General features: G+C 42.3%; 1 long non-coding RNA gene across 1 annotated transcript in view; it reads right to left on the bottom strand.

The window, feature by feature from the left end:
* Window positions 1–26,860, bottom strand: part of LOC137046659 (uncharacterized) — a 541,808-nt gene extending 514,948 nt beyond the window's left edge. The window contains exon 1 of the long non-coding RNA XR_010899021.1: window positions 26,771–26,860. This is a non-coding gene — a long non-coding RNA (uncharacterized lncRNA). The remainder of the gene's footprint in view (window positions 1–26,770) is intronic.
* Between the last annotated feature and the right edge of the window lie 397 nt (window positions 26,861–27,257).

Here is a 27,257-nt window from a genome sequence, read left to right on the forward strand (position 1 = left end):
TGTCTGTAGACACGTACGTTGCGTTATCCCGCTTGATCTGAACTACGGAAAGTTTCTATCATTGCGGAAGATTGGGACAGGGCGAGACTCTCCTGTACAATATAAGGGGCCTCAGAATAATTATTATATCGTTAAGATAAACGATAACTCCTGGTTTAAGTCTGGCTTAGCTAACCAAAGACTTGAGACCTAAAACATTTGAATCAGAGATGCTGAAAACCGTCAGCCATATTGATAAATGTCTATTGGAGTCCATGTAAAATGCGTGAATAGGCAGACGGAAAATTCCTGCATTCACCCGTCTTGTTACGCGTGCATCTAGAGCACCAGTCATTTGTAAATGATTTGCAAGAGCCAGTAAAGCGCAGAACGCCAGGGCGACCCAGAAATTGCAACACCGCTTGCAAACCGCCAGAGGGCGACTCAAGAATTGCAACGCCGCTTGCAACCCGCCAGAGGGCGACTCTAGAACCAGACAAAGCCATCTGGTGAGCATTTCCGCCTAACTAACTCTAGTCTAGGGCGGGCGCAATAGCGCCATCGTGTGGATAAATTCGGATAGTTTCACTCTCCGTCATTTGATTCTGCCTTCACAAAATAAGTTTGAGCCTATAAATTGTTTATTGCTTACTGTTGTACACAGTTTCATTTATACAATTTTTCTAACAACAACCAAGTCTCCTTTCTCGCTGATTAAACACCCTTATTCGAATTTGAAGTTTAAAAAGAAACATAACTTCCTCTAACCCAAAGTGAAATTAGGTTTAAGTCACAGACAGTCCAATTGGAAGGAAGGACGCCACCGTGTGGTTATACCCTGTTAAGTCAGCGCAACACTAAATCCCTACTCCCTTTCTGATTAATTCTTTTATTTGGATAACTCCCACTTAGAGATTAATCGCTATAGGATAAGATTTTTGATTGGCTTTCTTTTATTTGATTTTTCCTTACAGGCTTATTTAAATTTCATTTAAACTTGCTTTGAATTTAATTTGAATTAAGTTGAGCGTCTAATATTTTTATTTTATTTTATTTTTATTTTATTTTTATTTTTAATTTTCAATTTTCAATTTTAATTTTTAATTTTAATTAATTTTTTAATTAAAAATTATTATTATTATTTATTTTATTTTTTTTAATTATTATTTTTTTTATTTTTTTTTTCTCTCTGCAAAAGTTTTTCTTTTCCCCTACCAGTGGGAATAAAGCTCAGTCTGGTAATTACAAACGGTATCAAAAGTGCCTTTTGTTTTATCATTACTTGACAGAAACTTTTGCCTTTTTCTAAATTGCTCTTGATATTTAATCTTCCACTTAAGCGACCTCAATTCACCCCGGATGAGCTAAATGGGACAACCCATAGTACAAGCCGAATTTTAGTATATCTTGAGCATTAAGCCTATTAATTTTCCCTAACACTCCCGGCGCGCACGCTGACATTCCTTTCATTACAGACCAATTCATCTTGTGTTTGTTTCCACTGTGCTCTTTCCTATCCTCACTGTTGGACTATCACGTTTGTGTTTCTTTCAGTTCACCAAGAGACCCCAAGGAGAATTAAATAGTCCCGGGACGACCGAGCAGCAGTTCACCAAGTGACCCCCCAGGGCTACCGCCCACCTAATTGTCTGAATTGTCTAATTATCTAACTGTCTAGATCAGTTAGCCAAAATTCCCAGCTATCCGTACGATAGCTCATTAGCTTAGAACAAGCTTGCATTGGCTCTCTCTCTGTGTGTGTGTGTGTGCTGTGTTTCTTTCGTCCGCAGTAATGTTCCGTGCACCCAGTTCCGCCGTCCCGTGGGACCGCCTAACGACATGGCTGGAAGCGCTAACGGCCACCAGTCAAGGAAGTCTGGGCCAGCCAAGCCAGGAGCAACTGGACACAGAGCTAGACCAGCTGATGACACACGACCCCACGCAGAGCTACTCCAACAAGGAAGTGGCCAAGATCCTCGGAAGCCTCGCCCACGTCCTCATCGCACAGGCACGTCTAAGCGAAGGGAGCTACGACAACCTGGAACAGGAGGCAGCAACGCTAAAGCTTCAAGCCAAGGAGGCCCAGAGAGACCAAGCCCTCACCCAGCTTCGCCTAGATCAGCTTCTAGACACAGAGAAAGACGACGAAACAGACAAAGAACAAAGACAAGAAATAGAAAGGCTTCAAAAGACCCTGAAGGAGCTCCGTCGTGACACCGACCGACGAGTACAGTCAGAGAAAGACGCCAGGAAACACCTCGACGAAAAGCTTCGGCGTGGCGAATCCCTCCTGGAGAGAGCCACTGATGAACTTAAAGACAGAGACATTAAAGCTAAAGTCTATGCAAAACATTTGCAGTCGGCACAAGCCGAGATCGACGAGCTCGTCCAGCAAAGACACGAGCTCAAAGATGAACTTGACATGGTGCAAAGAGAACTGAGACAATCATATATAGTGCAACGTTACCGGAAGGGGGAAACACACAACACACAGTTTCCCCTGACCAGTTACTCCGCACATTTTAGCCACGAAGCAAGAGCTACGAAGGGGAACGACAGCCCCCTGTTTAAAAGAGCACCCGCCAGTCTCCACGAATCCCCGTCAGCAGCAAAGGAAAGGACGCCCTTCCAGGAAGTCAAGGTCAACAGCCACGAAGCTTCAAAGAACCTTGACAAGCTGGCCAGAAATATTCCTACCTTCAGCCCAGACCCGGCAGGAGGACACGACGTCCACGCATACTTAAAAGACATAGACTTTTATTTGCAAACTGTCGCTCACGCGAACAACTGGGACAGACTGTACCTGCTCAGGGCCACGTCTAATCGTGATGTACGGTGCTTTCTGGATCGACAACCAGAGGCCATTAAAGCGGACTACTGGCATCTACGACAAGCTCTAATTCGTGAGTACTCCGACCCCGAGTCAGACCAGGGGTTCATCACTGCCATGGACCTCAAGCAAGCTCGACGTGAGACCTCACAGAACTTTTATAACAGACTGCGACGTGCCTACTTCGGGGCACGTAACGACCCAGGCATGGAGGAGGACATCAACTTCAAAACTCTTTTCCTCCGAAACCTGCACCCTACCATCAGTTACCACCTGGGGGTGCTGGCGTGTCCGCGCAGCATGGGCACGCAACAGTTAAGAGACTTGGCTCACAAAGCTTACGTCAAACAGAAAACCATTTCTGAAAAGACTGTAAAACAGCCCACCATCTGCCCTGTCTCTGTGCACCACCCAGAGCTAACCCTAGAGGGTGCCAAACAGAACCACAGTTACCGACCCGTCAACAGAGAGTCCAAACCACTCCAAGCCAGCAGAGGGCAGCGTGGTCATAATGGCGACCGTCCACGGTACCAGAGCGATCGCTCTGAAGGATCCTGGGACCCGCCTCGCCCAGAAAGCCAGCGAAGAGGCCACTCTCGTCGGGACAATGGTAGGCCCAGACCTGAACCCACGTCTGGCAAAGAAAGTGTAGCTGCTTCTGAAGTTACAGAGCTCATAAAGATCCTGAAAGAGTTCCTCCGACAGAAACCTCATAAGGAAGACAAGAAGGACGGACCAGGTACAGCACGACTAGACATGATACCTGAAATCAACCTTCCCGCCCTTCCTGCAACTGAATCATCCACCCTGAACACTGTTCCCCAACCACGGACTAGTGTACTAACTGTTGCACCCCCACACGTCAGCAGCACACCCACACGACAGCTGACAGCAACAGCCTCTAATCAAGACAGTATCATGGGGCAGGCCAGCGTACCAGAAAGCGCTGTTTTGATTATTTGCACGCATAATGAGACACTTGACACATATCCAGACGGCTTATTAAGCAACACACAGGTCCCCACACCAAGACTCCTGGGAAACCTAATCGAGAAGGGGATGGCTCGAAAACTCTATCTGACTATCACTATGGAAAGGGAATTTAAGCTCGAAGCCCTAGTTGACACTGGCTCCGACCTCACGCTTATATCCGCCCAACTATTTGAAAGACTCAGATTTGAAGCACAGAGGAAAAATCGCACCCTTAACCTTCACACTTGTAAGCTAAATGTGCAGTCGTATAGCCAAAACGACATCCAGCTCAAGCACGTAGCTTCCATCCACCTGACAATTGGACCTATGAGGCTGATACACCCAGTCTATATCTCCCCTATGAACACTTATCCGTTTCTCATCGGAAAAGACCTGCTGGACCGCTTCGAACCCGTACTGGACTTCAAACAGCTGAAAGTCTGGGCTCAAGTGCGTGACCCTCTGCCCCTTCAGACACACACACCGTCTGAGCAAGACTGTCAAGTCACAGAGGTCACGGGAACTCCCACAGAGCCAAACTGCCAGGTCACAAAGGCCACGGGACCCCCTGCGGCACACTGTGACAACACAGCCTCAGCCCCAAAGCCAAGTTCAAGTTCGCTACTTTGCACATTTCAGCTATCCAAAGACTCTGATGCCTTCTGCCCCCAGGTCATGAATGACCTACAGCTGAATGACATTGTCACAACGAACAGTATCCCTGCACTGTGGGCAGACAACTCAACAAAAAGTCTACCACTGTGCAATACAATCAGTAAAAACACACCACACGGCGACATGTGGGCACCCCCGCACCCCACATCCAGCCCCATTGTTGCAGTGCTAACCCACAGCAAGCGATCGACACCGGCTACAATGCCGGCCTTGCAGCTGCTATCGCTAACTCCGCAAATTTCCAACAACGATATTGCGGATATGCAAACCTCTGACACTGCAATAAAGACAATTCTTGACCACCTCTCAGACCCCTCCAACCACCCTATCACTGACTCTGAGCTCATTGATGACTCTAGCCACAAGCATCTACATAACTCCAGACACCTGATGCGTATTATGGACAACATTCTCTGGTGTGCACCCGATGGCAACACAGCGCCACAGCTTGTAGTGCCACGGTCGCAAAGGGGGGTGATGCTAATGTACGCCCACAACACACCATGTGCTGGACACCACGGCACCAGAGCCACGTATGACACACTGAAACAGGTGGCATATGGGCCTGGGATGCATCAAGATGCAGCAGAGTATGTTAGAGAAGGGCTAGTTCGCTGCCGGTTCCAACCAGCAAACCCCGAACCACAGAGCCCCACTGCAACACAGAGGGACCACGTTCCCATGGTCAAACCTACAAATCGACCGGGTAGAACCCCTGCCCAGGTCCACAAAAGGCAAAAAGTACTTTCTCACAGTGGTGTGCCAGTTTACCAAGTGGGTGGAGTGTCAACCAGCACCCAACGACACCGCCCAGACCACGGCATACCATCTGATGAATCACATCTTTTTCCTGTCAAGATTGCCACTGAGAATCAACTCAGACAGAGGCATCCACTTCACTACTGAGGCCATGCAACAGATCTGGAAATGCCTAAGAAACGCGGCCGTGATCATGCTCCTGTGCCTCCAGACAATCAGAGGCCAGCCACCACCAGACATCATCACACCGGGTCCAGCCTCGGGCATCGTTCTGAGAGAGCAACCTGGACTGCTGATCACCAACTGCCAATGAATCCTCAAAAGAAAGACGTACTCTCCTGAACTTCACATCAGCAGCGCAAGCTCCTCCAGCCCTGCACACAAACGCAAAAGGGGGGGAGGAGCCCAAGCCCTCTGCCTAACCTTATACCAGCTTCAAGAACCTTCTCCTCCAACACCAGGTAGTCACCTTGTAGGCAATACTGCCAAGCCCCACACTATGTCATGCATGTGATTTGAGAAAGAAGGCCTTTAACGAACACAAGGCCGCCTCTGAAGGGATTCTCAAAACCCCAATGACTTTGAACTTTGAAACAGAGAAACCAAAGTGGATCACCAGAAGGCACCCAGCCTGGCCACAATGCGAGGCACCCTCTGAAAAGTTCCTAGTCAGCATAGGACATAAAAGTGTCAAGATGCAGTCCATCTTCCTAGGCAGGAGACCTAAAGGACTGACTGGCCATTGCGAGGAACATGGTTCCACCCAGGGCTGCAGAAAGCCCACAGCACACCTGCACCACACAAACGGACTTCTGGATGACAGGTGACGCACCGTCAGGGCACCTGCTGCCTCGACACCTGCTGCACAAGCACAGAGACCTGAACTGGGCTACTGTCTGCCTTATCTGCCGTGGAACGACCATCACTTCAGGAGACACAAACAACTGGAGCCTAACATGGCTATGGTGTGTCTGATCTTCCTGAATCTTTGATATCGCTCGTTGTTGTCCATAGGAGGGACAACAACTAGCGAAAGGGGGGATTATGTAGCGACTCAGGCGAATCAAACACACAATCGCCAGTTACATTTAACAAATATGTTTTGAAAGTGTGCTCACTAGCAGACCTTCCCCCAACACAGCAGAAGGAGATTCTTCAGTCACCCTGGAAACCATCTGATAAGGTGTTTTTATGGCCCCGAAAGGAATTTGGCCACATGAAGTTTCAGACACAAAGACACAGAGCTTTTGCCTCAAATTATAGACAAACCATCTATAAATGAACATGCACCCCAGGACATTATATGTAAACACATAACTGTCTTGTAAAATGTTTATTCTGTATGGTATTTTGCATATTTTTATCTTTGTCTTAACAAATTACTAGTTCAGATAACCTCATATATGTCATGTCTCCTATCAAATTAATGCTCACTTCACGACTTACACTTCCATGTATATCACTTATTCAGAAAATGCAGTGTGTGTTTGTTGCATTAATTATAGTATGAAGACTCAGAGACCCACTGAGTCGAACCTTCAAACAAAGAGCCATAAATCTGCTGAGGAATTTCCCGCCGGGAAATCCCAACACTCTCATTGGTTAAGTTTAACCCCAGAGGGTGGGACTACTCCCAGACCTTAAAAGAGGTGCTCGGATGCCCTCCCTCTCCCCCTCTTCTTGTGCTCTTACTCCGCTCTGTTCACTTCTTCATCTCTCTCCTGTGGGAGCCAACACCCACGGGGGGGGGGGCTGGCACTCAAGCCAGGCCACCAATGCAGGCCCTCCAAGCAGGCCTCATCTCTTCCAAAAATCTTCTCTTCTACAATCCGATCTTCAAGAACACGAAGCATCGCTAAAGCAAACAGCCGCTTCCCTCCCAACCTCGGAAAGGACCGCCGGACATGCAGGACATTTGAACACGCAGAGACACATACGCACACAAGCGAGAAGCCAAAACGAAACCAAAAAGAATGCAAGTATTCTATTTCTTACTGCTGTAAAGAGGGTGTGTTATGTCCCCGTTGGGATAAATTAACTCCGTGAAGGTCGTATTTGGTTGAACAGAAGGAAAGCTGTTTCTTACCCTCCCCCACTCTCTTTGTCTCTCTCTCTCCCTCTCTCTCTTTGTCTCTCTCTCTCTCTTTTATCTCTCTCTAACTTCAGTCTATTCATTATTCTCTTTTATGTATTCTTTCGTTAATATCTATACTTCTACTCTCTTGATGCATATTTAGTATGTACTTTCTGCGTGAATTGTAGTGTTATTTTTAGTCTGTGTTTATTAAACCTTCAAAAGACATTTAATGAGTTGAATCTGTTATTCTGCCACATACACAAAGTCAATGAAACTTGCGATCTAAACGTTACCTAACTGCTTATGCTACTATGTTAGTAAAGTAAACTGTATGACCATTTGAAATATTGAACTTATCCTGATCAGTAAAGTTAATGTTTCTTATGCGCTTGTAAAGCAGTAATCCCTTTATTGAGAATTGATTTGAAAAGTCTATAACTAATTTGCAGGACAAACTTAGTAGGATAATTTCAAGCAATTCCGTAAAGGGTTACTTGTATTTAATTAAACAATTTTCCCTATCGGAAAATTTTAATACGTAATGAACAACTGGCAAATCATATTCATAAATTCATGAATATTGAATATTAAATCCCTTTTGAGTTAATTATTCCCCGAGACATTAAACTCATGAGTCGTTGTTGTTACATCCTCATCAGGCAACACATGAGAAATTGATTGCAACATCAGCTAGGGTGACCAAACATCCTGATTTCCCAGGACATGTTTTCAAGTCCTGTCCTGGGCATCCTGCCTGGTTTTTTGAATGTGATGAAAATGTCCTGACTTTCATAATTTTCCATTGGCCTATTAAAAGGCACAATGCAAGTAACATACTATATATTAAATCGGTGAGGTTAGTTAGGCTGTAAGCTCCTTTAGTAACAAAGAAGTTTGCAGATGGTTTTTCCTACACTCTAAAAAATGCTGGGTTAAAAACAACCCAAGTTGGGTTGTAAATGGACAAACCCAAAAATTGGGTTGTTTGAATGGGTCCATTTACTGGGTTCAAACAACCCAATTTCTGGGTTTGTCCCATAACCTCATTTTTAACTTCAATTTTCCTGTTTCAATCTGTCCATTTCCATCTGACCAAAGCTGTGACTCGTGTGCATGTGTTTGTGTTAGATTAGTTAACAAAATTTGTGCACAGTACATCTCTGATTTTGACTCCCTACTGCAAACAAATTGTCACTTAAATGATCGATTTTGTTACATGCTTTAAGCACTGCAAATGCTAAGAAAGGATTATTTTTTCAATAGCCATGAAAATTAACCTTTTCTTAGAATTAATTAATAATCAATATTGAGTGTTCACCGGATGAACTGGTCGACTGATTGTAATGTTTATGTAGCTACATCAAGTTAATAATCATAATGAGTTAAGCTAAATACCTCTGAATCAGTCTTATACCCTGGGGAACGCATTCACGGAATAGAGAGCCTCAACCAATTCAGAGTAGGGCTACCATGACTGGAGTAAGCCTTGTGTATTCATTTACAACCGCACCAAAGTTTTTAGCATACAGTAGGATGTGCAGACAGGTACTACCAACTCAACTAGCAGTCACGCAGTCAATCAATCACAGCTCAGGCCTGCTGCTTCTAACTGCAGCCATCCGTCATCTCAGTATCTTCCTCTTAGACAACAGTGATGGATCATCAGCAGCGTATTCTTGTCAGCACCGTAAGCGACAGCCCTCAGTGGGTCGGCCCCATCCCACTGAAGGAGGTACGATATGGGCTTGCAGTGCACAATGAGATTTAATGGAGCTCCTGTTCAAATACAGTTTAAGGTATCTGACTATATCAGGATAATTAATTTGGATAATACAGACTTAAATGGCCTTGGGCAGTTATAAAATAAGACCTATTAAAGTATTTTAGTAGAAAGACTTTCAAATTCCCCCTAGCTGGAAAGGTCTCATTCTGATTTATGAAAACTGCTGTAGGTCAATGGTGTACTTCAGATCATGCTCTCAAGCCCTAGCTCATCAACTTTAAATTGGAGAACGACTTTAACTTGGATCATTGTGCCCTGCAGACCTCTGGTCTACTGAAAATTGCACCATAGCCCAGCCCTGGCACAGCTGGGAACCAAGAAGAAGGGGGGGGGGGAAACAGCAGAACAGAATTCTCAATTCTTGCACATAAATCATCTGCCGTTTTTCTGAAACACTATTGAATTAAAAAACATACAATGCAAACAGGGTAGTCTGATTTCCCAGCAAATGATTCTTATGAACTGAATCTTTTTAGTGAATCAACACTGATTCCTGAATGAATGCATCTTATTAGCAGAATCTTTTTTTTTTATCAAACCAGAATCACCCACTAACTTGTGCCGAGCTCTTCTGACATTCCCAGAATTCCCTTTGTGACACTGCATTTGATGGTTTTCATATTTACCCTAGCTTGTAGAAAAGCTACTTTGAAACATTTGAATGAATGTGGCTTTCTCTTTACACTGTTATTACGGCGGCTGTCAGTATATGTTAAACGTTCAAAACAAATGTGAGTACTTAAATGGCATAATTCAGAAAAAAAGCTGCTGGGTTTACTGGTTTCCTTTTTTATTTTTAAAGGAAGTGTATGTAAGATTGTGGCCAAAACTGGTACTGCAATCTGTTTCCCCCCTCCCCTCCCCCCCTGACTCGAGGTTGCCAGATGCAGCTGCAGGATCCAGCAGAAACGTTTGTAGCTGCAGCTGTGGTAACTAGAGCAGATCTGGCAACCCGGATGCAGAAACACTTCTGACTTCGTGATTGGTAGATAGTTAGAGGGAGGAGCTTCAGGCCAAAACACAACATGTCAACATCAACATCAGTTGAGGGCTGCAACAACAACTTTTAAATGACAATATCCTGGCCGGACTACTGTTTACTGAAATTGCTACTGACTACTGAAATTAACATGATTTCTTAATGTCTAGTGACATATCAGGGTCATTATATGATGAATTGAAATACATTTCTTATATACACTTCCTTTAATGTTTTGTAAGTTTTTAAAATGTAAATTTCACTGGTTGCTCTATTCAAATTACATAACAGGGCTAGATGTTACAATCCCAACTGATTCAGTGCAATACTTGTCATAAGTGGCATTTGAGGCATCATCTAAGTTAAGAGGTTTAATTGGTAAACACTTCTTGCTGTTTTCTCCTATACAACACATCTTCAGTTTTGGCTTCATTGAGCGTTTCAGCCTTTTACCACAAGACCCTCCACCAAGGCAGGCCCAGCACAGGCTGATCAGACCTGGATGTGTGTCTTTAGAGGACCAAGTGGTCAATTGACTCCCCACACTATCTCCTTTCTTCTCAAAGACAGCCAGTGACTACTCCTTTCAGCAACTGCGGCGAGTTCTTTGATTGTCTTTCTCTGGCACTGCCCTCTAATGCCAATTTCCTTTAGCAGCCTTGCAGTAGAATTAGAAATAACCCTCTTTTCAGGGTGGTAATGTGTTCTAATACTTTACATGAAGATGACTTTGTCTTCTTCATGTCAGTAAAAATGTTCTTTTTTGAAATGTTAGCTAAAGACAGACACTGCTTCTGTTCGATTTAGTGTGAGGAGTCAAGCCAAAGTCCGTAAGCAAAGGCAGCTAAATCCTTTTATACCAGTTGCTGTTTCTAATCCTTCCATCTTCCTTAACATCCAGATGAAAGAGTGATACAAGCCATATTATTGTTCGTTCCTCCCTCTCTCTCTCACGCACACTCTCTCTGTTTTTCTTTAACCTCCTTGTGTAATCTGACAGTGAAAATTAACTAAATGAAAGTTGTACTTATATCCCTTTAGCCTTCGCTTCGTGTTGGCTGAAGGCGCAGATGGATTCGATTTTATTAGCTGTGTTTAAGTGAGCTTCTCTATCCTTTTGTCCCTAGAGCTCTGCCTGGATCTGAATCCGTCTGTCAGGAAGACTTATGCCCAAAACGTTGCGTGCTCTGCCTGAGAAATGTGAGGCATCTGTGATTGAAAAGCTATTTTTATTATAATGATGTGCCTAAGATTACCATTGATCTGTTTACAAGACCTTTATTGAATAAGTGAGCATGACGACAAGACAAGGGAGATGTGCATAAGCCAAAATCCCATGAAATTTTCAGAGGATCCAGAATCTGAAGTTCCATGGAAGGGCCAGTTAAATCATTGACATTCTCCATCCAGGCTTAAATCATTCAAAGTTTTCACATCTCCATTGGAGGGATTCTCAAGGTATCTGGAATCAATAGCGCTCAATGATTCTCACAGAAGTGCAGAATTATTAAAATTCATTGGTTTTCCCCGATGAGGATCCCAGATTTATTCTATTCAGAGCCAGTACACTCTGAACTTCCATTTCTTAGTGTGATCACACAAACACACATACACAGCAACATACACAGCTTACAAACAAGATATATTCTATACCTATAAGTAGGTATAGAATATTGTTTGTAAGCAAAATTCCTGGCAATGTTCACCACTTCCTCTGCAAAACCCACTCTCAGATGGCATGCTTGACAATAATACAATTGCTATTGCATTATATATTCTATACTGTACATTCAGTTTGCTTGCTATTGTAATATGAGCAATGTGGGGTGAACAAAATTTTTACATGCAAAATTAATTTGCTAAACACGGCCCAGTTTCATCAAATGCCACTCGAGTGAATGTAGTTTCACCAAGTACATGTTGCTGGATAAACATCCTTGTTGCAACCAATCAGATTTGAGGGATAGGTTTATAGATAATGTCAAATTTAAGCTTACAACAAGGGTTAGGTACTTCTGCACCCGGGGTGTCCTGAGTTGATCCTGGAGGGTCACTGTCCTGCAGAGTTTAACTCCAAATTGCCACACCTGTCTTGAAGTTTCTAGTATGCCTAGTGAGACCTTGATTAGCAGCTTCAGGTGTGTAATTGGGACAGGAGCTAAACTTGGACCGTGGCCCTCCATAAAGCGGGATTGGAAACCCCTGATCTACACCATTCTTATTCACCAACAATTTATTTCTGATTTTAGGGATTCTTTTTGGTTCAAAAGTGCCTAATTTTTATGTAAATTATGTTTATTTTAAATTCTGCCTTTGCAATTAAATCAAACAAGTCAATTAGCCTAAAGATATAAAATAGACTTCATATAAAGTCGGTTCAAGTCGGCATGAAACGGAAGTCACAATAGTATTTTCTACCCTATTGTGTGAAAAGAATTTGGCTTGATTTTGCCCATCGGGAATTGGTTGTTTTGTTTTTTTGCTGTTATCTCATGTGAGTGACAGGTTGTCCCCTTCTTGTGCCAGAAAAACACATAAATGTTGCAAGAGGGAGGGGAAGTTATTTGATTAAAGATTACAAGGGCAAATGATTTACAAACAAAATGATGTGCACAGCGTAATTTATAATAAATACAGCAATATTCTAGTCTGGATGCCAGTTGAACTTAGTCCCCAAACAACATTCGAGGTGGGAAAATTTGGTCTGGAATTGATCCGTTGTGGAGCAACTACGCTCGAACCAGAGCTGTTCGGACCAATCAAATTGTCAGGGCAGGCTTTATACAATGATGGACAGATAACGCAACATAATCTTCACCTTCAGCGGGCCTTTAAATGTTTCAGTCTAGACTAAGCCAAATCTCTGGAAGTTGATGCACTGGGATCATCATTATATACACTCCTTAAATGTGTGTGATTTAAACCATACACTAATATAAGAAAGTTGGGTACTAAAGAGAGTTCTTATGAGGCTTTTAAACAAACAATTTCTCTTTAAGGGAAATATTCATTGTTGTTTTTTAGCTGTACTGTTAGATGTACATGACTGTGAAATGAAAGTAGAAAAGCACATTGCTCCGAATAATAAAATTTCCTCTCTCTGTATTGTGGCAAAACACAAGAACTATGAAATATTAGAAACGTCTACAGTCTTAGAGCTCCCATGAACAACGCTACACCACCTTCTGTAAAATCCCCTCGCCTTTTCCCCAATTCAGCCCCAGAGCTGACAGCATTTCCAGATGTCTCCTGTAAGACCACTTTAAGCAGAAACACAATAACCTGTGGCATTTCCAGGAGATCAAACGCAGCCCGCTTCAGAGCGTTGTACACCAAAAGAGTGCCCTCAGAACACAACCCTTCCCGCGTCTCAGAGCCGCTCTGTCTGACCATCATTACACCTCATCCAAAGCCTCTCTGTAGTGTGAGGTTAGAGGTGAGGATGAGTCAGGTGTGCGATGAGGAAGAACAGGAGGGGGGAGGGGGGGTTAAGAGTGGTCTTGACTGCAAGAAGCTAGACACAGTGTTATTTTGAAGCCTGGAATACAGATGGCAAGGATAAAACAAAATGCTATGAAACATGTTGAACATCAATTGGCCGATATATTATATATCGTTGAATCATAAAATAGAAATATGTGAAAGGAAAAGCACGGTGAGAATGTGTTATGAGAGTCGCATAAAAGCTGTGCGTTTTTCCTCAGAGCATGCCACTCATTCGTGAGACAGTAAGCACGCTCCGTCGAGGTGCAAGAATGCTTGTTAATTGGCCCGTGAATCAGATTGGTTTATCCTTGGAGCCAGATAAGGGATCCATAATTTATCTGAGACAAAAAAAAGAGCAAAAGAAATGTAATTATTTTCCTGTTCAGTAGAGCATGTGGAGACGAGGAGGACTCTGATGATTATTGAATTCTCACCGTCTTATATATTACACGCTGTATCCGCAGCCGGAACTGTGGGGAGTTGGGGAGGTTTCTGTGGCTCCCCGCAAAGTTCATCCGTTCGGCGGTTCTAAGGGAGGCGTCGCGCTGTGGTTTTATTGGCACCGGCCATGTTTGTCTTCCTACAGGAACAGCTGAGGCGGATGCGTGATTGGGTCTATGAAAAGAGCAGCTGGGGTAAAACTATGATGTGTACTTGGCTCCCTACTGGGACGCCCTGAAAGCACAGGAGAGAAGTTCATGCACACAAATGGATGTAATCTGATCCAGGGTGTGTGTAATCAAATTAGTGTTTGTTCAAGGTTTGTCGTTTATGATCTGAGTTTATGAACTTCAGACCAAACTAAAAGATATAATAAACTTGCATGAGAAAATTAGGATGAAACACTTGTTGCAGTGTATATTTAGTGCATAAAACTTTACAAAATAAAGCATATAATAAATATTCAAAATTAGCATGAATAAATATTAACAGGGATTCAGTTCTATTTCTGTACAAATTAGTAAAAAAAAAAAAAATACATACTGTGTATGTATGCATGCATGGCCATAGCTAGAACAGAAGCAGACTTAGAGATTTGGAGGTGTAATCGCCCTGTTCGAACCACCCCACTCCAAGCAGGACTAGACCCCGGGTCTGCCAGCATGGGAGTCAGATGCTCTAACAAGGGAGCTAAAGGCTGAAAATGTCTCTTGAGATCAGAGGAGTGAGGTTTACTCACACAGCAACTACTAGCTGGCCTCCGTTACAGGGGCACCAAAGCAAATTACAGGTATGGGGCCCCAACAAACCAACTTTTGTTACTCTTATTTGTTGAATAAGTTTGGCATTTATTTACCTCTTCCCAAATTGTATATGTATAGTAATTCATTTGTCAACCTGATGTTGTTCTAAAGCTATATTACCTTATTTTTTGGGGATTACAAAGGGAATTGGTTAGGTTGTGAGCAGGAGCGGCGTTAATGTACAGCAATTGCCCACCCTGGCATTCAGACAAGCAGGGAAATAAAAAGCATACATGATGCTGCCTGTTAGTTCTGTTGCAGCTTTGAAAAGCTAGTTTAAACGTCATTTCCTAACCAGACACAATGCAACAAATTAAAAAAAAAAATCAGACTCAACCTGAGATCAATCAATCAAAAAGCACAGCCAATCAGAAAAGCATGTCGGTTACACCATTTTAGCAAGATTAAAAATACATACTGAGTGACTGAAACTATTTAATTATCATAGAATACACTTGTTGACAGTTTGAACAGTTGTTTCCTTTAATTTATTTTCAAGATCCAAGGTGAATTATCTGTTTTTGCTTTCAATAAGGCTATATAAAGATCATGAAAAATGATATTCAAACTCGCTTTAAATTATTTTTACATGAAAAAAAAAACACATAATCTGCATGTGCCATACTTTTTATGTTGTTCCAGCCACAGCGGCACATAAATAAAAACTTTGTTTGTAAAAAAGAGTCATTCTGAATTTACGTTGTGGCTTTGTGGCTTTTGTGGAAAATATGTTTTGTTCGTCGGATGTTATAGTCATGTCCGAAGCAGCACAGAAAAATAAGAAAGCAAAGGTTGGAGGAAAGCAATGAGAGGAAATGAAAAAGTAATGGGATTAAAGGCAAGACGAGGATCAACATTGGTCCAGCGTTTGCTCGTTGGCGTGAGCTGAAGGAGGCGTGCCCGACCGATGCTGACATGCTTGCTATGGTTATTACCTACCACTCAAACTTTGAATTGAAGTATCATAGATTCTGTAAAACGGTAACCAACAGACTATAGGCTACTATAATGACGCTGGCTTGTAGCTAAACGTGAGCATCGTGATCATTTGGCGTTTGATAAAAACCCATGAAATTATATTCATATGACATGCTGAAACATATGCCACTGTACCTGGGATGAAGACGTTTCACACGCGACGCAGGCAGAACTCCTCCTGCATGTGAACAGTGTTCAGGGTAACTCCTAGTGATGCGCGGGTTGGCTTTTTTTCCAACCCGCGGGTCCCGCTTTTATTAAATTTACATACATTCACTCGCTCGTTTGTTTGTTTGTTTGTTCGTTCTTTTGTTTGTTTGTTCTTCATTTGTTCGTTTTTGTAAAATCAGTGGAAAAAACAAGAATCAATTAATGATACTGATCGAAAGCCCATGTAGTTAATAATATATGAGAAAGCCGATGAGTGACGGCAAAACATCTAAATGACAGGATATAAAGTCAGTAAAAATGAAAACGCATAAAAAGAAAAGGAAGTAAGCCAGACCTCTCACCTCCATCTGTGCCTAATCTTTGACTCAATTGCAGCTCTAATAACAAGGTGGAGGAGATTACTCTTTTCCACCCTCAAAAACTCTTCCATTTCACCCCTCGCTCAAGCCATGATTACTGTTTCCAAGGCAACAGTTCCAGAATGTCTCCATGGCAGTGACAGTGTCCTCTCTGGAGTTTATGTCCACACTATGGTCAGAGGGAAAGAACATTCTCTTCTTTTAGAAGAGAAAGCTGCCCTCTGTACCAGAAGTAGTTTTAGAGCTGTTGGCCTCCACCTCTAGTCCCCTATTGTCCCAGAAAAAAGAAAGAAGGAGCGAGAGAGGGAGAGATCACCCGGAAGGAAGGTAGAAAGAAGGACACTTTGCACTGCTGTAATTGAATCACTACTCATCAGTGACGCTGCTGTGATTTTCTTGGCCAGGACTGATTCCAGGGTCACGTTGAGATACTACTGCTTACACACGGACACGCATGTTGTGTTTTCATGTTTTATGGGGACTTCCCATAGTCGTAATGATTTTAATATTGTACAAGTTGTATATTATATCCCTTAACCCTAAACCCTAGCAGTTTTACTTATAGGGACCAAAAATGTCCCTACAAGGACAATCCAGCACTCACAGGACGTCAATATGATGTCAGATTGACGTTGGACCCCAACGTTGGACAGACGTTATATTTAGTTTGAAAATGAAAATCTTGTTGACGTCAGAACCCAGCATCAGATTGGTGTTGGGTTCTGACGTCAACCTGATTTTAATTTTCAACCAAAATGAAATGTCCGTCCAACGTTGGACGTTTACGTCAATCTAACGTTGGGTTATGACGTCAACCCCGATTTTAATTTTCAACCAAAATTAAATGTCCGTCCAACGTTGGATGTTGATGTCAATCTGACGTTGGGTTCTGACGTCAACATGATTTTCATTTCTTTTTTACCAAAATGCAACGTCTGTCGAAAGTTGGAGGTTGACGTCAATTTGACATTGGGTTCTAAACTCAACACCAGATTGACATCAACCTCCAACGTTGGACAGACGTTGCATTACATTCATATTGAAACTGACCATTAATTCATTTCTCATCAGCCTGTGGATATAAAAGGAAAAGGATTTAAATGTCCAAATAATAAAGAATGCATAACACATTATGAACCAGTTGTCATATTTTTTGTCAGATTGGTCAATTTAATCGGGGGTCTAGGGAATCTGCTCTGTATTTTCTACTGCACAAGTAGCGTGACCAACGAGCATTATTCAAATGACTCTGTACGCATTTGGATAGTCCTTCAACCAATCAGACCACAAGAGGCGTGATCAATGGGTAACGACCCATCGCTTCTCTATCGGTCATCGTGTTAAACCTGCCAATAGCGTGCCAGGTGGATAAGCCAGTCTGTGATTGGTTCCCGCAAAAGTGTAACAGAAGAAGCAGAAATGAATGTACAGTTTTCCAGACTGAATTGCAAATCGCCGGCAGATTAAGCTGGGTTTACCCAGTCTAGTTTTCTATTGCTGTGATCTCATTTGAGTGACAGGCTGTCCCGCCCTCGCACCAGTAAACACATCCTCAGAGAATAGAAAAGTTGTTGTTGTTGCAAGAGGGAAAGGAAATACATATAATAAAACATCCTTTTAACTCCCTCATACCCTCAAGATATGAGGAATGAGAAGCATAATGAAACTATCCTGACACCATTCTCTAATCCCTTAACAAGAAGATCCACAATCCTTTCTTTAAAGATTTTTTTTATTATTGCATTGCATCCAAAAAGAACATTTTTTAACAACTTGTCTAAAAAAGAATTCACAATGTTGCTTAGAAAAATTATATCAAATTAATCTTAAAGGGTTACCTCAGTGTTTTGGCATTATGCTTTGTATTTAAACTGGGTCATTAATGTAGTAGAAAAGTAAAATTGTTTTTGAATTTGGTGCCTTCTAGACTGGCAAAAGACAGAAAATGTATTTTTGTCTCATGGGGATGAAAGACAACAACTCCCAGAATGCTTCGCTGCCCTACGAGGCCACTCCCAAAGCCACCGCTACTGCATCACTGCATCACTTAATTTTCCCACAGCGTTCATTTTCATAAAATCAGTTCAGTTAGAGAACGAAAACTACAATTAAAAACTGAACGTGTCTGTTCAATATCGTGTGTGAGCCGAACGAGAGTCACGAGAGTATGGTGAACGAGAGTCTGGCGCGTTTTCAGTTTATGCCTTTGGAAGCTTAACTTTCATAGGAATTAATTTGAAAAGTTGAAACACTCACTTTGCTCCGCCGGCAGCCACTACATTTACATGAATCCCCGTAGATGCCCGAGCCGAGTGCTGTGAGTGTGATCACCCCACGATCATTCGAATATAATCCCGGGTTATACAAAGCCATAAATTGCTGAAGTAACCCTTTAAGTCCTATGTAAATATATTGACTAGTTGGGGTAGAACATGTCTGCCTGCAGGTGGCAGAAAAAAACTGGTTCAAGAACCAAAAGAGACTCAAGCAATCCCCAATATATCCTTCAGCAATGACCCAGACTCCACACCCACAATATACAGTATCGTACTGAATGCATTATGAGTCTGCATTTTTTGATGTTTCAGCTTCAAGTCTTTTTTTTTCTTTTGGTTGTAAAAAAGAGAGAGATCAATATTTGCAATGCAGCAGCAACAGAAAGGAAGGAGTTAGTGTTTGCAGAGGCTGGCGTCTGGAAAAGTGACCTGAAAACAAACTGACTGTAGGAGATACAATGACCCGACCGTCTCCCTTTGATGACACAACAGAAGCCGCACCACAAACGTAGGCAAGATATTGTGCTGCTCCAGACACTGTTCTCCTCAAACAGGGGAGGATGCTGATGTTCTCCTGCATACAGAGCAGTCCAGCAATGGATTTTAAAAGACAAGGTTCAAAGGGAACCAAAGAATAAAAAGACAACGTGAGAGAGTGCAGGTTTGCAATTGGTCAGAGGAGACAAACGTAGAGCTGGCCTGACACACTTAAGATACGCTTAAAGAAATTGACCCAGGCATGTGCACGCGAAAAAGTCGTTGTGCTGGGTCCCTGCTGATTTGTTCATTGTACACATACCAACTGTAAATCACACACAGGCACTTAAAGCCATTATGCTGCATAATTGCTTTGCACTCTCTAATCCTCAGTCGCTAATCAATGGCGTCATTCTCCCAGATGCCCCATGCTGTTCTCATGGCAACCCGGTGACCGATCCTTTGCACACATGGCACTGACACAAATCTCACACAAACTATTTAAACCCACTATCGATATAGCAAATGGCCATCGACAATGGAATTATACGCAGATGAGCACAAACTTGTATAGTACACACTGTGCGCTCATGGTTGTTTCCTCATTGTATAAACATCTTTGGCATCTAGCTGCTCTGGAATAGTTTGTTTTATAAAAACATATAAACATAAACATATACTGAAGAGATTTTTTTTAAATTATATAAATATTGTTAATATTATACATTTTAATCGCAGTTTTATTTCAACAAATGAGGGAGGGAGGGAGGGAGGGAGGGAGGGAGGGAGGGAGGGAAGGAAGGAAGGAAGGAAGGAAGGAAGGAAGGAAGGAAGGAAGGAAGGAAGGAAGGAAGGAAGGAAGGAAGGAAGGAAGGAAGGAAGGAAGGAAGGAAGGAAGGAAGGAAGCAAGGATGGATGGATGGATGGATGGATGGATGGATGGATGGATGGATGGATGGATGGATGGATGGATAATCATTTGTTACATTTATATAGCGCTTTTCTAGGTACTCAAAGTGCTTTACATCCACCTGGATGATGCAACGGCAGCCATTTTGCGGCAGAACGCCCACCACACACCAGATTTTGTTGGAGATGAGATGGAGTGATGAAGCAGTATATGGAGATGATTAGGAGGCCATGATGGACAGAAGCCAATGGGCAAATTTGACCAGGATGAGGGGGTTATACCCAGTGGTGGGCTATCGGGGCCTTCTCTGCTGGCCCTGTCAAACTAAAAATAAAAAGATATTCATAATTAAATTAAATGAATGTGTATCTGAACATGTCTTAATGCAATTACTGTCTATTTTAGTACTTTACAATGATATTTCCAGAAAGAATGTGGTTATTGTTTGTGAGGCTGAGCTGTATTTTCCATGTGTCATCATCTAAACGCATCATAGCTCCGTGAACCATCACTTGTAGTATAGCTAGCCTTCCGTTGAAGCTGCCATTTTCCATTGAATCATACCTTTGACTGACGTGGGTCATCAGCCAATCAAATGTTTTGATTGCATAGTCAAAGACCAGATAGTATTGGGGCATCTAATTTAACTCTATCATGGTTCTCTAATTATCTTTTTAATAGATCCTAACATGTAAAAATTGTTCAAGGACTATCTAAATCCCTAACTAATAAACAAAGGTGTTCCTCAAGGTTCTGTGCTGGCTTCTACACTATTTTCGATTTATATAAATAATATCTCCCAAGCTATCTGCAGTGAGAAAACTTTTCTTCATTTATATGCTGATGACACGATTTTTTACTCCATTATCAAATGATGAAGTTTTAAAACGGATACAGGTCAGTTTTAATATTCAAGAAGCTTTTCATGACTTAAATGTGGTTTTGAATAGCAAACAGAGGTGTTACATCTTTGAATAGGAAAAATCTTGAAGTAGTATCCTCCTATAAATATCTCGCAATACGGCTCGATATAGCTCTTTAACTTTTAGTGATCACATAATGAATCTTCAGAAGAAAGTTAAAGGGATACTTCACAGCTTTTTCATATTAAACTATGTTATTCCCTTAACTAAAACGAGTTGATACCTTTAAATCAAGGCTTGGTTTCTTAAATCGAAATAGATCTGTGTTTACTCAATCATCCAAGAAATATTCTGTTGAAACTACACTTTTACCGTTATTTGACTACGGAGACGTAGTGTGCTTTCACTTATAAAGTCCTGTTAGGTTTATTACCAAAATATCTTCAAGAGTTGCTTCTACCTCGCATTAGTGCATCAACCAAATCATCTCATCATATTCTTTTAACTATCCCAAAAAAGAAAACCGCTTATGGCCATTCAGCTTTTTGATTTGCTGCTCCTACTGACTGGAATTTAGTACAAAAGTCACTGAAATTGGAATCATATATTTCAATTTCAGAGTTCAAAAAACTACTAGGGAGTGTTTTTATTACTGAATGTATTAAATGAATGTTTATATGTGTGTACTCCAGAATATGTTTGTATGTCTTTCAGGAGATCTAATTCTCCTGCCAGGCTGTTGTTGAAAATAAGAACTTGTTCTTGAGCAACTTGCCTGGTTAAATAAAGGTAATATATATAAATGTTGATGTGTATTGATAGAACGCCCCAGGCCCAGCGATGTGTCTGCGCTACCCCCCGCTGATGTCATCAGCCGTTTTAACTTTTCGGGGGTTGTGAGCGATCTATGTGAAATAAGCTATGGCCGCTGCAGATGACGTGCTGTGTTCTAATGAGCTTTGTGTTCATCCTGATGTCAAGCCGGTAACGTTAGCTGACAAGCTGTGTTTTTTCTGTCTTTCTTTTCTTTTGATATTCTCGTTGGTCCATGTTTTAGTTTTTTTTAAGGGGGGGTGAAATGCTGTTTCATGCATACTGAGCTTTTTACACTGTTAAAGACTTGGATTCCCATCCTAAACATAGACAAAGTTTCAAAAACTAATGTTGGACGTTTGATGGAGTATTTCTGTGTCAAAAATACTCCTTCCGGTTTCTCACAAGTTTCGGAGAGTTTTTTTCGAGTATGGCTCGGCTTGACATTAATAGAGCGGAAGGTCCTTGTATGAGCCGTACGGGCTCTTCTCCCGGAGCGAGAGAGGAAATGCACGCCCATAAACACTCCGCGCCGCGCTCCACTTTATTCCTATGGGTGACATCAAGCGACTTCAATGCTTCAGCACAGCATTCCCTAACGAAACAAAAATATATTGCAGTATATTGGAAAATATCATGTAATACATTAGGCAATATATTCACATATATGGGATTTAATATTTATATTCACCAATATATTGCAATATATGAAAGCGGCAATCATTTGTATATTTTGCAATATATTACAGGAATAATATATTGTATAATACCATCAATATATTATTCCATGTATTTACAATATATTGTAATATATTTTGAAGTAATATATTGGTAAATATATTTTCCTTTCATAAGGGTTCCGGGAAGGCAGCGCTGCATTTGAACTGATTTGAACGCAGAAATGACGGGAAGCTTCACAACATCGCTTCAGTCGCATCGCAAAGTGGATCTCCACCGTTCACTGCTGTCACAGGACTTCACCAAATCATACCAAAGAAGTGTGTTTTTGACGGAGCGGTCCCAGCGATAAAGGTTCGGTCCTGCTTTAGAAGCAGCCAGTGAGTAAAACTGCTTCAAATGTCTCTGCTGTTGGCTACCTTCGCATGAGTAAACATCAGTAAACGACACGATCGCGTGCTTCATCATTCAAATGCGCTAACGGTTACTCCATTGTTGTTCTATGTATAACGTTACACTAGTCTGACGTGCAAAACCGTTTTGCTTGCTACTGCTAAGGTTTAGTCGCATACAATAGTCCATAAACCGAATCATATCCTCATAAACTGCGAGTAAACACACACAAATGTTGACAGTCCATTAAATACAGTACATACCACAGAGACGGACGTCCTGCTGTTGCTGTTTCTCCTGTTCAATTTATTTCAGCCTCCGAATGATTCTGGATCATATATCTATTAGATGAGATCAATAGCCAAGGGTTTCACCACACCTGAGGATGTCACCGCTTTGCGTGCTCGGCATTCTTTAGCTCCGCCCACACGATACGCCTCCAGGCCCTCGTTTTTTTTCCGGGAAGACTCGGTATAGCCCATATTTCTTTTATAAATATAATAAAACTAAAGACTTTTCGGAGATAAGAAGGATGCAGTACTACTCTATAGGTACTCAAGATTGACATGAGATTGACTGAAACTGAGTGTTTCACCCCCCCCCCCCCCCCCCCCCCTTTAAGAGTATTTGTGCCAGTGAGTTGATTTTGATTAATTCACCAGTTGCCTAAAGTGTGATAGGCTACGTGAGTGCAGTGGGATTAATAAAGAGTTAAATTGCCTTTTTGTCTCACGTGTCCTTTTATGTTGCTTGCCCCCTTCCCAGCGAGTACTTTGAAAGCGGGGTTCGTAACAGTAGTGGATGTGCATGTTGTATTCTGTATCAGTGTGTGTATTGTTGTTATAGCGGTGGTGTGGGATGTGTTGATCGTTAGTGAAGGCCCTGACGGAAACCACATGGTACGCTACAGGTTATACCCCAACCATTTTTCCAAAGGACATCCTGGGATTTTTAATGACCACAAAGAGTAAGGAACTCGGTTTAATGTCTCATCCAAAGGACGGTGCTTGTTACAGTATAGTGTCCCCATCACTATACTGAGGTGTTACGACCTGCACAGACCACAGGGTGAGCGCCCCCTGCTGGCCCAACTAACACCTCTACAAGTAGCAACCTAGTTGTCCCAGAAGGTCTCCCATCCAGGTAATGAATAGGCTCAACCCTGCTTAGCTTCAGCGGGAAACCTAGTCTTCTCTGCTAGAAAGAAAGAAAGAAAGAAAGAAAGAAAGAAAGAAAGAAAGAAAGAAAGAAAGAAAGAAAGAAAGAAAGAAAGAAAGAAAGAAAGAAAGAAAGAAAGAAAGAAAGAAAGAAAGAAAGAAAGAAAGAAAGAAAGAAACTTACTACCCTCTTGAAATCATTCCTGCTTCTCAATGCTTTCACAATACGTTTAGACAGCCACTTGTGGATCCCTGTGATGGACAGACTCCTGAGTCTTGCACCTTTCCACAACAAATTGCTGCCTTGTTGTGCCAAAAACATTCAAACATACCAAGCTGCAGTGGAAAACATATAAATCTTTACGTAAGAGCAACAACCATTTATTTATTTTTGCAAGAAAACACTAAAAAATGACCTGTGCCAGGTGTACCGTATGAACAAGTTTGGTTTATTGCACCTTAGCCAATAAAGCAGAACGCTGCTAATCCAGAAAGCCTCCTGCTGTTACACTAATTGAGTTCAATGCGCAGTCAATGTATCCACCCCCCCCCCTCTCTCTCTCCTTCTGTCCAATTTATTTCCTCTCACTTTCATTTTTTTTCCTTTTCATCTATAGTATATGCTGTGGATTTGTCTTTCTTTCTTAAAGGGGACATCAAACTACATTTTTCCTAGTTTTTCTATTTTTTATTTCATTTTTGCCAGCTCAGAAAAGCTGAAAAGAAAACATACAGCCAGTTTGTTATGGGCTGTCTGAGTCTGAAACTGTCACCCAGAGAGCTGTTTCCATTTGCAGCCGGTATCTATGTAGATAGATAGCTATATCTACACTGAATAAAATTCTAAACACAGCACTTTTGTTTTTGCCTCCATGAACTCAAAGATCTAAGACATTTTCTATGCACACAAAAGGCCTATTTCTCTCAAATATCGGTCACAAATCTGTGTTTGTGAGCACTTCTCCTCTGTTGAGATAACCCATCCACCTCACAGTTGTGGCATATCAAGATGCTGATTAGACAGCATGATTGCACAGGTGTGCCTTAGGCTGGCCTCAATAAAAGGCTACTCTAAAATGTGCAGTTTTATCACACCACTCAAGACTGCACTCACAACTGCTGACGGACTCTCGTCGTATAAAGAGTATGCACCTGACGTCACCGTCTGCCGGAGTGATTGCGGTTACACTCATTGAGTGTCAAAAAGACTGAGTGGCAGCATTGGTTTTCAGCATAAATCACACAAAAATACATCTAAAACGGAAAAGAGCTTTGAAAATGACTTTATAAATAGATTTGACAAGAAATCTGAAGATTTACAGACTAAAACTACAGAAAAGAAAACCAAATGCATCGCTGCAATTCAAAGAAACAACTGGACTCCATGCTGTAAAACGTGGAAACGTTGCAGTGATGTCAATCCTCTATTAGCATAGACCCGAGCGAGTCTGTCCGCTATTTGCTCCAGTCCAGAGCAGCTGTAGTGACAAGAATGTCTCATAAGTAACTCAGGTGTGTTGCCTTTTTTTGTTGAATGTAAGAGTGAACATAAGTCTTCATGTCCCCCTAACATCAGAGCTGCGGGTCGCAGAGTATTAGTTTTAATTTTGAAGGGAAATATACCTAAATATAAATATCCCCAATAAACCTAAATCTGTTTATGTCTGCATGAATCAATTTTACACTGGACTGCTTTGTGAACGAGGGTTCAGTTTTGGCTAAAACTGTGAGAACGGACGCCTCATCTTTTGGTGTTATATACAATAAACTTCATAACTTCATCAGTAAACTTTTGGCCATCATTTGAACGGGATCCGCTGCAACAGGCTTGTTCTAATAGTGGATAAAAGCAACATGACATCATAAGTTTTAACAGTAATTAAAGAAAACGTCTCGGGATAGACACTGCATCATCGTAGATGACACTTCGAGAAACACCCTAGTGGACTGTACTGAAGCTTGAATGAAAAAAGGCCAATCCTGATTGGTGTTGCTTCATGACGTAGCGAGTGACGGCATACCCGGATGGTACAAAGGGACGCCGGCACAAAGCAGAGTTAGCTTGCTGCGATGAAGCGAGCGCTCTGACGATAGGTGTGTCTACGAGACGCAGTGTCTCGTTCACTCTCAGGGAACATGGGTTATATTCATAACCCGAGACATTCCCTTTATCGAGGGAACTCGCACTGCGTCATCGTAGATGACACTTCGGGGAACGAGTACCCACTATGCCACACCAATCGTAACCCCCTGGTGTGAAGCCAAAACTGGGCACACTCAGGAGGCGCGCACTCTAGCACCTGGCGTCGCCGGGAGGTGCAGACTATAATGCCTGATGAAGGTGTGAGGAGTGGCCCACCCGGCCGCTTCGCACCACACCAACAACTGGTCTGACTTCCTCCACTGCGCAGACATCTCCAAGTAATCCTCAATGCCCGCACCGGGCAGAGGAGGTGAAGTCTGCCCTCTTCCGCCGTCACATGAGGCGGGGGATGGAATGCCTGGAGAACCACCGACCGTACCGTGTTTAATGGTACCTTGGGTACATAGCCCGGGGTCGGACGCAAGATGGCCTTAAGTGCACCTGGGGCAAAATCCAAGCAATTTGCCGTGATCCCTAAGAGGGATCTGCCATGGAAGGCCGTCTAGCAGGTCTATGATGTCAGAGAACCATACTCATCTGACCTCAAGAGACGCTCTAGTGACTGAAGCTAGAGGTTGCAGCCTTTAGCCTCCTTGTTAGAGCGTCCAACTCTTATGCCGGCGGACCCGGGTTTGAGTCCCGCTCGGAGCGATGCAAATCGAACAGAAGGGGTTACACAAGTAGCAACATATGTAAAACAGCTGTTTGTTTCATTAAAGGGGGGGTGAAACACTCAGTTTCAGTCAATCTCATGTCAATCTTGAGTACCTATAGAGTAGTATTGCATCCTTCATATCTCCGAAAAGTCTTTAGTTTTATCATATTTATAAAAGAAATATAGGCTGTACCGAGTCTTTCCGGAAAAAAACGAGCGCCTGGAGGCGTATCGTGTGGGCGGAGCTAAAGAATGCCGAGCACGCAAAGCGGTGACGTCCTCAAGCGTGGAGAAACCGGAGAAACCCATCTATCTCAGCTAATACAGATAATGATCCACAATCAAATCTGAGGGAGAAATACATTGAACAGGAGAAACGGCAACATCAGGACGTCCGTCTCTGTGGTATGTAAGTTACTGTATTTAATGGCCTCTCCACATTTGTGTGTGTTTACTCGCAGTGTAAGTTATGAGGACATGATTCGGTTTATGGACTATTGTATGTGACTAAACCTTAGAAGTAGCAAGCAAAACGGTTTTGCACGTCAGAATACTGTAACGTTATACAGAGAACAACAATGGAGTAACCGTTAACAGTTA

The sequence above is a fragment of the Pseudorasbora parva genome, chromosome 18 (assembly GCF_024679245.1).
Source record: "Pseudorasbora parva isolate DD20220531a chromosome 18, ASM2467924v1, whole genome shotgun sequence".
Lineage (NCBI taxonomy): Eukaryota > Metazoa > Chordata > Actinopteri > Cypriniformes > Gobionidae > Pseudorasbora > Pseudorasbora parva.